Source organism: Arachis ipaensis, chromosome B5, assembly GCF_059453495.1.
Source record: "Arachis ipaensis isolate K30076 ecotype BB chromosome B5, ASM5945349v1, whole genome shotgun sequence".
Taxonomy (NCBI): domain Eukaryota; kingdom Viridiplantae; phylum Streptophyta; class Magnoliopsida; order Fabales; family Fabaceae; genus Arachis; species Arachis ipaensis.
Genome location: NC_142440.1, coordinates 105,108,789 through 105,119,660, shown reverse-complemented (window position 1 = coordinate 105,119,660; position 10,872 = coordinate 105,108,789). Strand labels below are relative to the sequence as shown.

Sequence of the window (10,872 nt, the reverse complement as noted above, 5' to 3'; positions counted from 1 at the left end):
CAGGCCTCTCAACACCAAAATTAGAGTTTAGTTGTGGCCTCCCAACACTAAACATAGAGTTTGGTTGTGGCTTCCCAACACCAAACTTAGAGTTTGAATGTCGGCGCTTTGTTTGACTCTGTATTGAGAGAAGCTTTTCATGCTTCCTCTCCATGGTTACAGAAGGAGAACCTTGAGTCTTGAATACAAGGTAGTCCTCATTCAACTGAAGGACCAACTCTCCTCTGTCAACATCAATCACAGCTTTTGCTGTGGCTAGGAAGGGTCTGCCAAGGATGATGGATTCATCCTCATCCTTCCCAGTGTCTAGGATTATGAAATCAGCAGGGATGTAAAGGCCTTCAACCTTCACTAGCACGTCCTCTACTAGTCCATAAGCCTGTTTCATTGATTTGTCTGCCATCTCTAGTGAGATTCTTGTAGCTTGTACCTCAAAGATTCCCAGTTTCTCCATTACAGAGAGGGGCATAAGGTTTATCCCTGACCCCAGGTCACATAGAGCCTTCTTAAAGGTCATGGTGCCTATGGTACAAGGTATGAAGAATTTTCCGGGATCCAATTTCTTCTGAGGTAATGTCTGCCTCATCAATGCATTCAGTTCATTGGTGATCAAGGGGGGTTCATCCTCCCAAGTCTCAGTACCAAATAACTTGGCATTCAGCTTCGTGATTGCTCCTAAATATTTAGCAACTTGCTCTTCAGTGATGTCTTCATCCTCCTCAGAGGAAGAATATTCATAAGAGCTCATGAATGGTAGAAGGAAGTTCAATGGAATCTCTATGGTCTCTGTATGAGCCTCAGATTCCTTTGGTTCCTCAAAGAGAAACTCTATTCTGTCCAGGGGACGTCCCGTGAGGTTTTTATCACTGGGACTCATGTCCTCCTCATTCTCTCCAGGTTCAGCCATGTTAGTCATGGTTATGGCCTTGCACTCTCTCTTGGGATTTTCTTCTGTATTGCTTGGGAGAGTACTGGGAGGAGTTTCAGTAATCTTCTTACTCAGTTGACCCACTTGTGCCTTCAAATTTCTAATGGAGGACCTTGTTTCATTCATGAAACTTAGTGTGGTCTTGGATAGATCAGAGACTATGGTTGCCAGGCTAGAATGACTCTGTTCAGAATTCTCTATCTGTTGCTGAGAAGATGTTAGAAAAGGCTTGCTATTGCTAAACCTATTTCTTCCACCATTATTATTGAAGCCTTGTTGAGGCTTCTGTTGGTCCTTCCATGAGAAATTTGGATGATTTCTCCATGAAAAATTATAGGTGTTTCCATAGGATTCTCCAATGTAATTTACCTCTGCCATTGCAGGGTTCTCAAGATCATAAGCTTCTTCTTCAGAAGATGCTTCTTTAGTACTGTTGGATGCAGCTTGCTATCCATTCATACTCTGAGAAATCATCTTGACTTGCTGAGTCAATATTTTGTTCTGAGCCAATATAGCATTCAGAGTATCAATTTCAAGAACTCCTTTCTTCTGAGTCGTCCCATTATTCACAGGATTTCTTTCAGAAGTGTACATGAATTGGTTATTTGCAACCATTTCAATGAGTTCCTGAGCTTCTTCAGGCATCTTCTTTAGATGAAGAGATCCACCAACAGAGTTGTCCAATGACAGCTTGGACAGTTCAGACAGACCATCATAGAATATGCATATGATGCTCCATTCTGAAAGCATACCAGAAGGACACCTTCTGATCAATTGCTTGTATCTTTCCAAAGCTTCATAGAGGGATTCGCCTTCCTTCTGTCTGAAGGTTTGGACTTCCACTCTAAGTTTACTCAATTTTTGAGGTGGAAAGAACTTTGCCAAGAAGGCATTGACCAGTTTTTCCCAAGAGTTCAGGCTGTCCTTAGGTTGTGAGTCTAACCATGTCCTAGCTCTGTCTCTTACAGCAAAAGGGAAAAGCATAAGTTTGTAGATCTCAGGGTCAACCCCATGAGTCTTAACAGTGTCACATATTTGCAAGAACTCAGCTAAAAACTGATGAGGATCTTCCAATAGAAGTCCATGATACTTGCGATTCTGCTGCATTAGAGAAACTAATTGAGTCTTAAGCTCAAAGTTGTTTACTCCAATTGTAGGAATTGAGATGCTCCTTCCACAGAAGTCAGAAGATGCTGCAATAAAGTCACCAAGCATCTTCCTTGCATCTCCACCATTTTTGTTAGGTTTGGCCATCTCTCCTTCTTTTTCGAAAATTTCTATCAGGTCCTCTCCAGAGGGTTGTGCTTTAGCTTCTCTTAGTTTCCTCTTAAGAGTCCTTTCAGGTTCAGGATCAGCTTCAATAAGAATGTCTTTACCCCTGTTCCTGCTCATATGAAAAAGAAGAGAACAGAAAAGAAGAGAAATTATCTATGTCACAGTATAGAGATTCCTTTATGTGAGTAGAAGAAGAGAAGAATAGAAGAAGGAGAGAGAAGATGAAGAATTCGAACACAGAAAGGGATAGGGGGTTCGAATTATAAGAAGAAAAAAGGAGTTAGTAAATAAATAAATAAATAGAGAGATGAGAGAGAGAGAGAGAATTCGAATTTTAAATTAAAATAAAAGGAAAATATTTTTGTTTTTATTTTAATTATTGGTTAGTATTCGAAAATTATAAAAAGGAATAAAATTAAATTAAAATTTAAAACAATTAGTTAATTAAAAAGGATTTTGAAAAAGTGGTTAGTGATCTTCGAAAATTGGAGAGGAAAAAGTAGTTAGGTGGTTTTGAAAAAGATACGATTGAAATAGAAAAACTTTTAAAATCAAACAAAAAGTCAAGTAGTTAATTGAAAAATATTTGAAAATCAATTTTGAAAAGATAAGAAGTTAGAAAAGATTTTGAAATTGATTTTGAAAAAGATATGATTGAAATTTATTTTAAAAAAGATTTGAAAGAGAAATTTAAAAAGATTTGATTTTGAAAATTAAAGTTGATTACTTGACTAACAAGAAACTAAAAGATATGATTTTAAAATTTAAAGATTGAACTTTTCTTAATAGGCAAGTAATAACTTGAGATTTTTGAATCAATAATATTAAATGTTAGTAATGAATTCAAAAATATGAAATCAAAATAAAAAAAATTTGAAAATCAAATTTTTTAAATTTTCGAAAATATGAAAGAGGAAAATTGAAAAAGATTTGATTTTTGAAAAAGGTTTTGAAAAGATAGGATTTTTAAATTGAAATTTTGACTTGATTAACAAGAAACAACTAAATTTTAAAACTTTTTGACTAAGTCAATCCAAAATTTCGAAATTTATGAGAAGAATAAGGGAAATATATTTTTTTTTATTTTTGAATTTTTAATGATAAAAGAGAAAAACAACTAAATGACTCAAGACATAAAAAATTAAGATAAAAACACACAATGCATGCAAGAACACCTTGAATGTCAAAATGAACACCAAGAACACTTTGAATGTCAAGATTAACACCAAGAACTTATTTTTGAAAAATTTTTAAGAAAAGACACACATGCAAGACACCAAACTCAGAAATTTTCAATGTTTAGACACTAACAAATTGAAAATGCATATGAAAAACAAGAAAAGACACAAAACATGAAAATGCAAAGATCAAACAAAGAAAATCATCAAGAACAACTTGAAGATTATGAAGGATACATGCATGAATTTTCAAAAATTTAAAGAAAAATTAAAATATGCAATTGACACCAAACTTAAAATTTGACACAAGACTCAAATAAGAAACATGAAACTTTTGGTTTTTATGATTTTATTAAAAATTTTTTGTATTTTTCGAAAATTATTTGGAAAAAGAAAATAAAGAAATTCAAAATTTTTAATACGAATTCCAGGAATCATGCAATGTTAGTCTAAAGTTTCAGTCTAAAAAGATTAGACATGGCTAGCTAAGCTTCAGCAGGACATTACACACAACAGCCAAATTGATGGGAATCAACTAGCTCCTGTGATGATAAAAGCATCATCTGAAACTCTAGAATTCATTCTTAAAAACTCTGAAGTCATAGAATAATTTATGTATTTTTTTTTGAATTTTTTTTTTCGAAAATAAAAAGAATAAAAACAAAAAGCTTAAAATTAGAATAAAATTACCTAATCTGAGCAACAAGATGGACCGTCAGTTGTCCAAACTCAAACAATTCCCGGCAACGGCACCAAAAACTTGGTGCACGAAATTGTGATCTCAACTGCGCCAACAGCTTGGTACGCACGATCGTAATCTCAACTCTTTTTCACAACTCTGCACAACTAACTAGCAGGTGCATTGGGTCGTCCAAGTAATAAACCTTACGTGAGTAAGGGTCGATCCCACGGAGATTGTCGGCTTGAAGCAAGCCATGGTCATCTTGTAAATCTTAGTCAGGCAGATTTAAATGGTTATGAGGTTTTGAGAATTAAAATATAAATAAAATATAAAATAAGATAGAAATACTTATGTAATTCATTGGTGGGATTTCAGATAAGCGTATGAAGATGCTTTGTTCCTTCTGAACCTCTGCTTTCCTACTGTCTTTATTCAATCAGTCGTACTCCTTTCCATGGCAAGCTGTATGTTGGGAGATCACCGTTGTCAATGGCTACCGTCCGTCCTCTCAGTGAAAATGGTCTAAATGCGCCGTCACCGCACGGCTAATCATCTGTCGTTTCTCACTCATGTTGGAATAGGATCCATTTATCCTTTTGCATCTGTCACTATGCCCAACACTCACGAGTTTGAAGCTCGTCACAGTCATCCCTTCCCAGATCCTACTCGGAATACCACAGACAAGGTTTAGACTTTCCGGATCTCAGGAATGACCACCAATAATTCTAGCCTATACCACGAAGACTCTGATCGTGAACCAGGAGGCTAAGAGATATGCATTCAAGCTTGTTTTCATGTAGAACGGAAGTGTTTGTCAGACACGCATTCATAAGTGAGAATGGTGATGAGTGTCACTTGATCATCACATTCATCATGTTCTTGTGTGCGAATGAATATTTTAGAATAAGAATAAGCTTGAGTTGAATAGAAAAACAATAGTACTTTGCATTAATTCATGAGGAATAGCAGAGCTCCTCACCTTAATCTACGGGGTGTAGAAACTCCACTATTGAAAATACATAAGTAAAAGGTATAGGCATGGCTGTGAGGCCAGCCTCCAAACGTGTACAATATGGCATAAGCTCTAAGGACTAAACGTCCAAAGATATAAAATAAGTCACTAACAGTAGTTTTTATACAAAACTAGTAGCTAGGGTTACAGAAAATAAGTAACTAAGTGCAGATAATGCAGAAATCAACTTCTGGGGCCCACTTGGTGTGTGCTTGGGCTGAGCATTGAAGCCTTCACGTGTAGAGACTCTTCTTGGAGTTAAATGCCAGTTTTGGTGCCAGTTTGGGTGTTTAACTCCAGCTTTTATGCCAGTTCTGGCGTTTAACGCCAGAATAGGGTAGAAAGTTGGCGTTCAAATGCCGGTTTACGTTATCAAAACTCGGGCAAAGTATGGACTATTATATATTACTGGAAAGCCCAGGATGTCTACTTCCAACGTAATTGAGAGCGTGCCAATTGGGTTTCTGTAGCTCCAGAAAATCCATTTCGAGTGCAGGGAGGTCAGAATCCAACAGCATCTGCAGTCCTTTTTCAGCCTCTGAATCAGATTTTTGCTCAGGTCCCTCAATTTCAGCTAGAAAATACCTGAAATCAAAGAAAAATACACAAACTCATAGTAAAGTCCAGAAATGTGATTTTTATTTAAAAACTAATAAAAATATAATAAAAAGTAACTAAAACATACTGAAAACTACCTAAAAACAATGCCAAAAAGCGTATAAATTATCCGCTCATCAGTACTGCCGGATGCAGCTTGCATTCCAGTCAGACTCTGAGAAATCATATTGAATTTCTAAGTCAATATTTTATTCTGAGCCAATATTTCATTCAGAGTATCAATCTCAAGAACTCCTTTCTTCTGAGTTGTCCCACTATTCACAAGATTTCTTTCAGAAGTGTACATGAATTGGTTATTTACAACCATTTCAATGAGTTCCTGGGCTTCTGCAGGTGTCTTCTTTAGATGAAGAGATCCACCAGTAGAGTGGTTCAATGACATCTTGGATAATTCAGACAGACCATCATAGAATATACATAGGATACTCCATTCTGAAAGCATGTTAGAAGGACACCTTCTGATCAATTGCTTGTATCTTTCCCAAGCTTCATAGAGGAATTCACCTTCCTTCTGTCTGAAGGTTTGGACTTCCACTCTAAGCTTGCTCAACTTTTGAGGTGGAAAGAATTTGGCCAAGAAAGCATTGACCAACTTTTCCCAAGAGTTCAGGCTTTCTTTAGGTTGTGAGTCCAACCATGTCCTAGCTCTGTCTCTTACAGCAAAGGGGAAAAGCATAAGTCTGTAGACCTCAGGATTAACCCCATTGGTCTTAACAGTGTCACAGATTTACAAGAATTCAGCTAAGAACTGATGAGGATCTTCCAATAGAAGTCTGATGACATGTCATCATGTCATGTTTTTCTATGCTTTTTCATACAAGAAATTGATAATTAGTGCTCAAATATTGCATTCTTTTGTGCTTAAGTGGTATATTTCCTTGATCTTTTGATTTTATAAATTTTGTGAAAAATAAGAAGAAAAAGAAGCAAAAGAGCACAAAATAAGCTAAAAAGAAGAAAAGAAGAATTTTGGGGCACACTTTGAAGTTGGAGCACACTTTGGAGCCTTAGGCCACGCTTTTAAAAGCATGGCCCATGACCAAATTAAAAGAGATTGTCAATCAGCACGCAAAGCTCTGCTCTTGCCAAGAGCAGAGCATTATCGTGATGTAAAATAGAGCTTGGAAGCAAAATTTTCGCTAAGTTAAAACTTGGGCGCTCACAACATGACCATGCCTCCTTCAAAGGGCTATAACTTGAGATACGAATGTCCGATTGATGTGCTTCTAGTTGCGTTGGAAAGCTAACATTCAGAGCTTTCCAACGATATATGATAATTCATATTTGGCATGAAATTGGGGTACAAGTGAAATGCATCTTTAAGGGCCAAAAACAAGCAAAAAAATCAGCCAATGCTTCCACCAAGGTTCGAAGCTGGAGCCTCACTCCAAAGCAAAGTAGCGCTCTCAAGGAGAGCACAACGCTCTCCTGGAGAGCATTGTCGTGCTCTCTCCCAAAGAAAAAGCAAGGAAACTAAGCCAATATGGCTTCACTAGGATTTGAACCAGGGAGCTTGAGGAGCGCTACCCTTTAGTTATTCTCCAAAATTTGAGCTGAAATGCCTCCACCAAGGCTTGATCTTGGAACCTCACTCTTGAAGCATCAATGCTGCGCTCTTGGGGAGAGCTGAGCGCTACATTGATACAGCCAGGGAGCATTGTTGTGCGCACCAAAGCAATGCCAAGGAAACAAGCACCAATGCTGCGCTCTTGGTGAGAGCTGAGCATTGCCCTGGGAGGTGTCCCACACCAAACCAACTTGAGCTAAGCTTGACCCATGCTCCAAACCAATTAAACCAAGGCCAACCAGATCCACTCTTCCTCAAATCCAAAGCAAGCAAAGCCCAATTAACATCACTCAAAGGCACAAGGATCAATTAGATGAGGAATTTCATTTAAATTGTAATTTGTTTTTAATTTCAATTTCATTTCATTTTCATTTTGTAAAAAGCCTATATAAAGGCATCTTTCTCATTTTCATGGGGGAGGTGAGCTCTAATAGAGAGCATTAGAAGGCTGGCTCCAAGAGGGAGCAAGGAGAATAGAGAGCTTACTTTTACATCTTAACTTGAATTGGAGAATTGAAGGAATGCTATTTCAATTCTCACTCTGAAATCTCTTTGTTCTTCTTCTAGATAATTCAAATTTCATTTGCTATTTTAAATCTTCTTCTTCTGCAACTTTAGCTTTTTTGTTTTGGATCTTGAATTGAGGTTGAAGAGCTCCACTGATTCAAATTCTGAGAATCATCTTCCACTCCTCCTCTCAATTGATCTAAGGATTAGGTTTTAATCTTCTATGCTGTTTTTAAATCTCATTTTCTTCTGCAAATTACTTTCTGTGGGATCAAGGAAGGAATTGAGATCTAGACTTGTTTTCTAGTCTCCTCCACTCCTAAGGTCTTCAACCTTTCTTTTAGCTATTGCAATTGAGCTAAGTTTCTTTCTGTCTTGTTCTTCAAGCAATTTTTCATTTCTGTTTGAATCTACAGCACTTACTTCATCTTTTACTTCTCTGCTTGATTTCACTTTACATTTTCTTATTGAAGTTTTAATTCCCAGCACCCAATCCCTTTTAATTTCCATGCAACTTAATTATTCTTCAATTGTTCTAAGTGCTGCTTATTTCTTTCCTTTAAATTTCCTGCACCCAATCCCCTTTACATTTGATGCAATTTACATTTCTTGTCATTTAAGATTCTGTCAATTTACATTTCTTACTCTTTAAGTTTCTGCTCATTTACTTTATGCAATTTACAATTCCTTGTCATTTACATTCGGTTGCTTCAATTTTCACTCAAATTCTCTTCAATGTTAGCTTGACTAAACTAATCACCCACTAAAGTTGCTTGATCCATCAATCCATGTGGGATCGACCTCACTTTAAGTGAGTTTTACTACTTGATGCGACCCGGTTCACTTGCCGGTGAGTTTTAGGTGATTGAAATTCGTTTTCCAAAATATCCATCAAAGTCCATGAAACTTGCAATTCTGCTGCATTAGAGAAACTAATTGAGGCTTAAGCTCAAAGTTGTTTGCTCCAATTGCAGGAATTGAGATGCTTCTTCCATAGAAGTCAGAAGTGGGTGCAGTAAAGTCACCAAGCATCTTCCTTGCATTTCCACATTTGTTGTTATTTTCGGCTGCCATAACTACTTCTTTTTCGAAAATTTCTGTTAGGTCCTCTCCAGCGTGTTGTGTTTTAGCTTCCTCTTCAGAGTCCTTTCAGGTTCAGGATCAGCTTCAACAAGAATGTTCTTATCCTTGTTCCTGCTCATATGAAAAAGAAGAGAACAGAAAAGAATAGGAATCATCTATGTCACAGTGTAGAGATTCCTTTATGTGAGTAGAAGAATAGAAGAAATAGAATGAAGAAAGGAGAAGAAGAATTCGAACACAGAGAGAGGGAGAAGGTTCGAATTATAAGAAGAAGAGAAGTATTAACAAAATAAATAAATAGAAAGAGATGAGAGAGAGAGAGTATTCGAAAATTAATTCAAAAGAAAAGAAAAATATTTTTGTTTTTATTTTAATTATTAGTTAGAATTTGAATTTAAGAAGAAAAATAAAATAAAATTAGAATTTAAAGCAATTAGTTAATTAAAAAGAATTTAGAAAAAGTTGTTAGTGGTTTTCGAAAGTTAGAGAGAGAAAAGTAGTTAGGTGGTTTTGAAAAAGATAAGAAATAGTAAACTTTTAAAATCAAACAAAAAGTCAAGTAGTTAATTGAAAAATATTTGAAAATCAGTTTTGAAAAGATATGATTGAAAATCATTTTGAAAAAGATTTGAAAAGGAAATTAAAAAGATTTGATTTTTGAAATTAAATTTGATTACTCGACTAACAAGAAACTAAAAGATATGATTCTAGAATTTAAAGATTGATCCTTTCTTAATAGGCAAGTAACAACTTGAAAATTTTGAATCAAAATATTAATTGTTAGCATTAATTTCGAAAATTATAAAATAAAAATAAGAAAAAGATTTTGAAAATCAATTTCTGAAGAATTTTCGAAAAACAGGAAAGAAAAATGAAAAAGATTTGTTTTTTTTGAAAAAGATTTGAAAAGATAGAATTTTTAAATAGAAATTTTGACATGACCAACAAGAAACAACTAGATTTAAAAATTTTTGACTAAGTCAACCCAAAATTTCAAAATTTTTTAGAAGAATAAGGGAAAGATATTTTTTTATTTTTAAATTTTTAATGAGAAGAGAGAAAAACAAAACAATGACACAAAATATAAGAAATTATAATCAAAACAAATAATGCATGCAAGAATACTTTGAATGTCAAGATGAACACCAAGAACACTTTGAATTTCAAGATGAACACCAAGAATATATTTTTGAAAATTTTTAAGAAAAGAAACACATGCAAGACACCAAACTTAAAAATTTTTAATATTTAGACACTATGAATTCGAAAATGCATATGAAAAACAAGAAAAGACACAAAACAAGAAAGTCATAAGATTAAACACAGAGAATCATCAAGAACAACTTGAAGATCAAACAAGAACACAATGCATATATTTTCGAAAATTTAAGAGAAGTTAAAACATGCAATTGACACCAAACTTAAAATTTGACACTAGACTTAAACAATAAACACAAAATTTTTGGTTTTTATGATTTATTAATTTTTTGTATTTTTTTCGAAAATTATTTAAAAAAAGAAAATAAATAAATTCAAAATTTTTAATAAGAATTCCAGGATTCATGCCATGCTAGTCTAAAGCTTCGGTCCAAAAGAATTAGACATGGCCAAATGGCCAGCCAAGCTTCAGCATAGAATTATGAATGAGAATCTGAAGGCTCATGCAATGTGATTCTAAAGCTCCGGTACAAAAGAATTAGACATGGCCAAGTGGCCAGCCAAGCTTTAACATAACAAATACAAGCATATCCTTTTTACAATGGAAGGTGGAAACCTCGGTCCAACAGATTAGACATTGCTTAACAGCCAGCCAGGTTTCACTATATCTCATGAAGCTCTAGAATTCATTCTTAAAAAATCTGAAGAACATTTTATTATTATTTTTGAATTTTTCAAAAATTAAAAATAAAAAGCTTAAACATAAAATAAAATTACCTAATCTAAGCAACAAGATGAACCGTCAATTGTCCAAACTCAAACAATCCCCGGCAACAGCGCCAAAAACTTGGTAGTGGGAAATCA

General features: G+C 35.0%; 1 non-coding gene across 1 annotated transcript; it reads left to right on the top strand.

Moving 5' to 3' along the window:
* The first annotated feature begins 6,129 nt into the window (after positions 1-6,129).
* LOC148565249 (small nucleolar RNA R71) lies at positions 6,130-6,237 on the top strand. The gene has a single exon (XR_015884450.1). It is a non-coding gene; the product is annotated as a small nucleolar RNA R71 (small nucleolar RNA).
* The last annotated feature ends 4,635 nt before the right edge of the window (positions 6,238-10,872 follow it).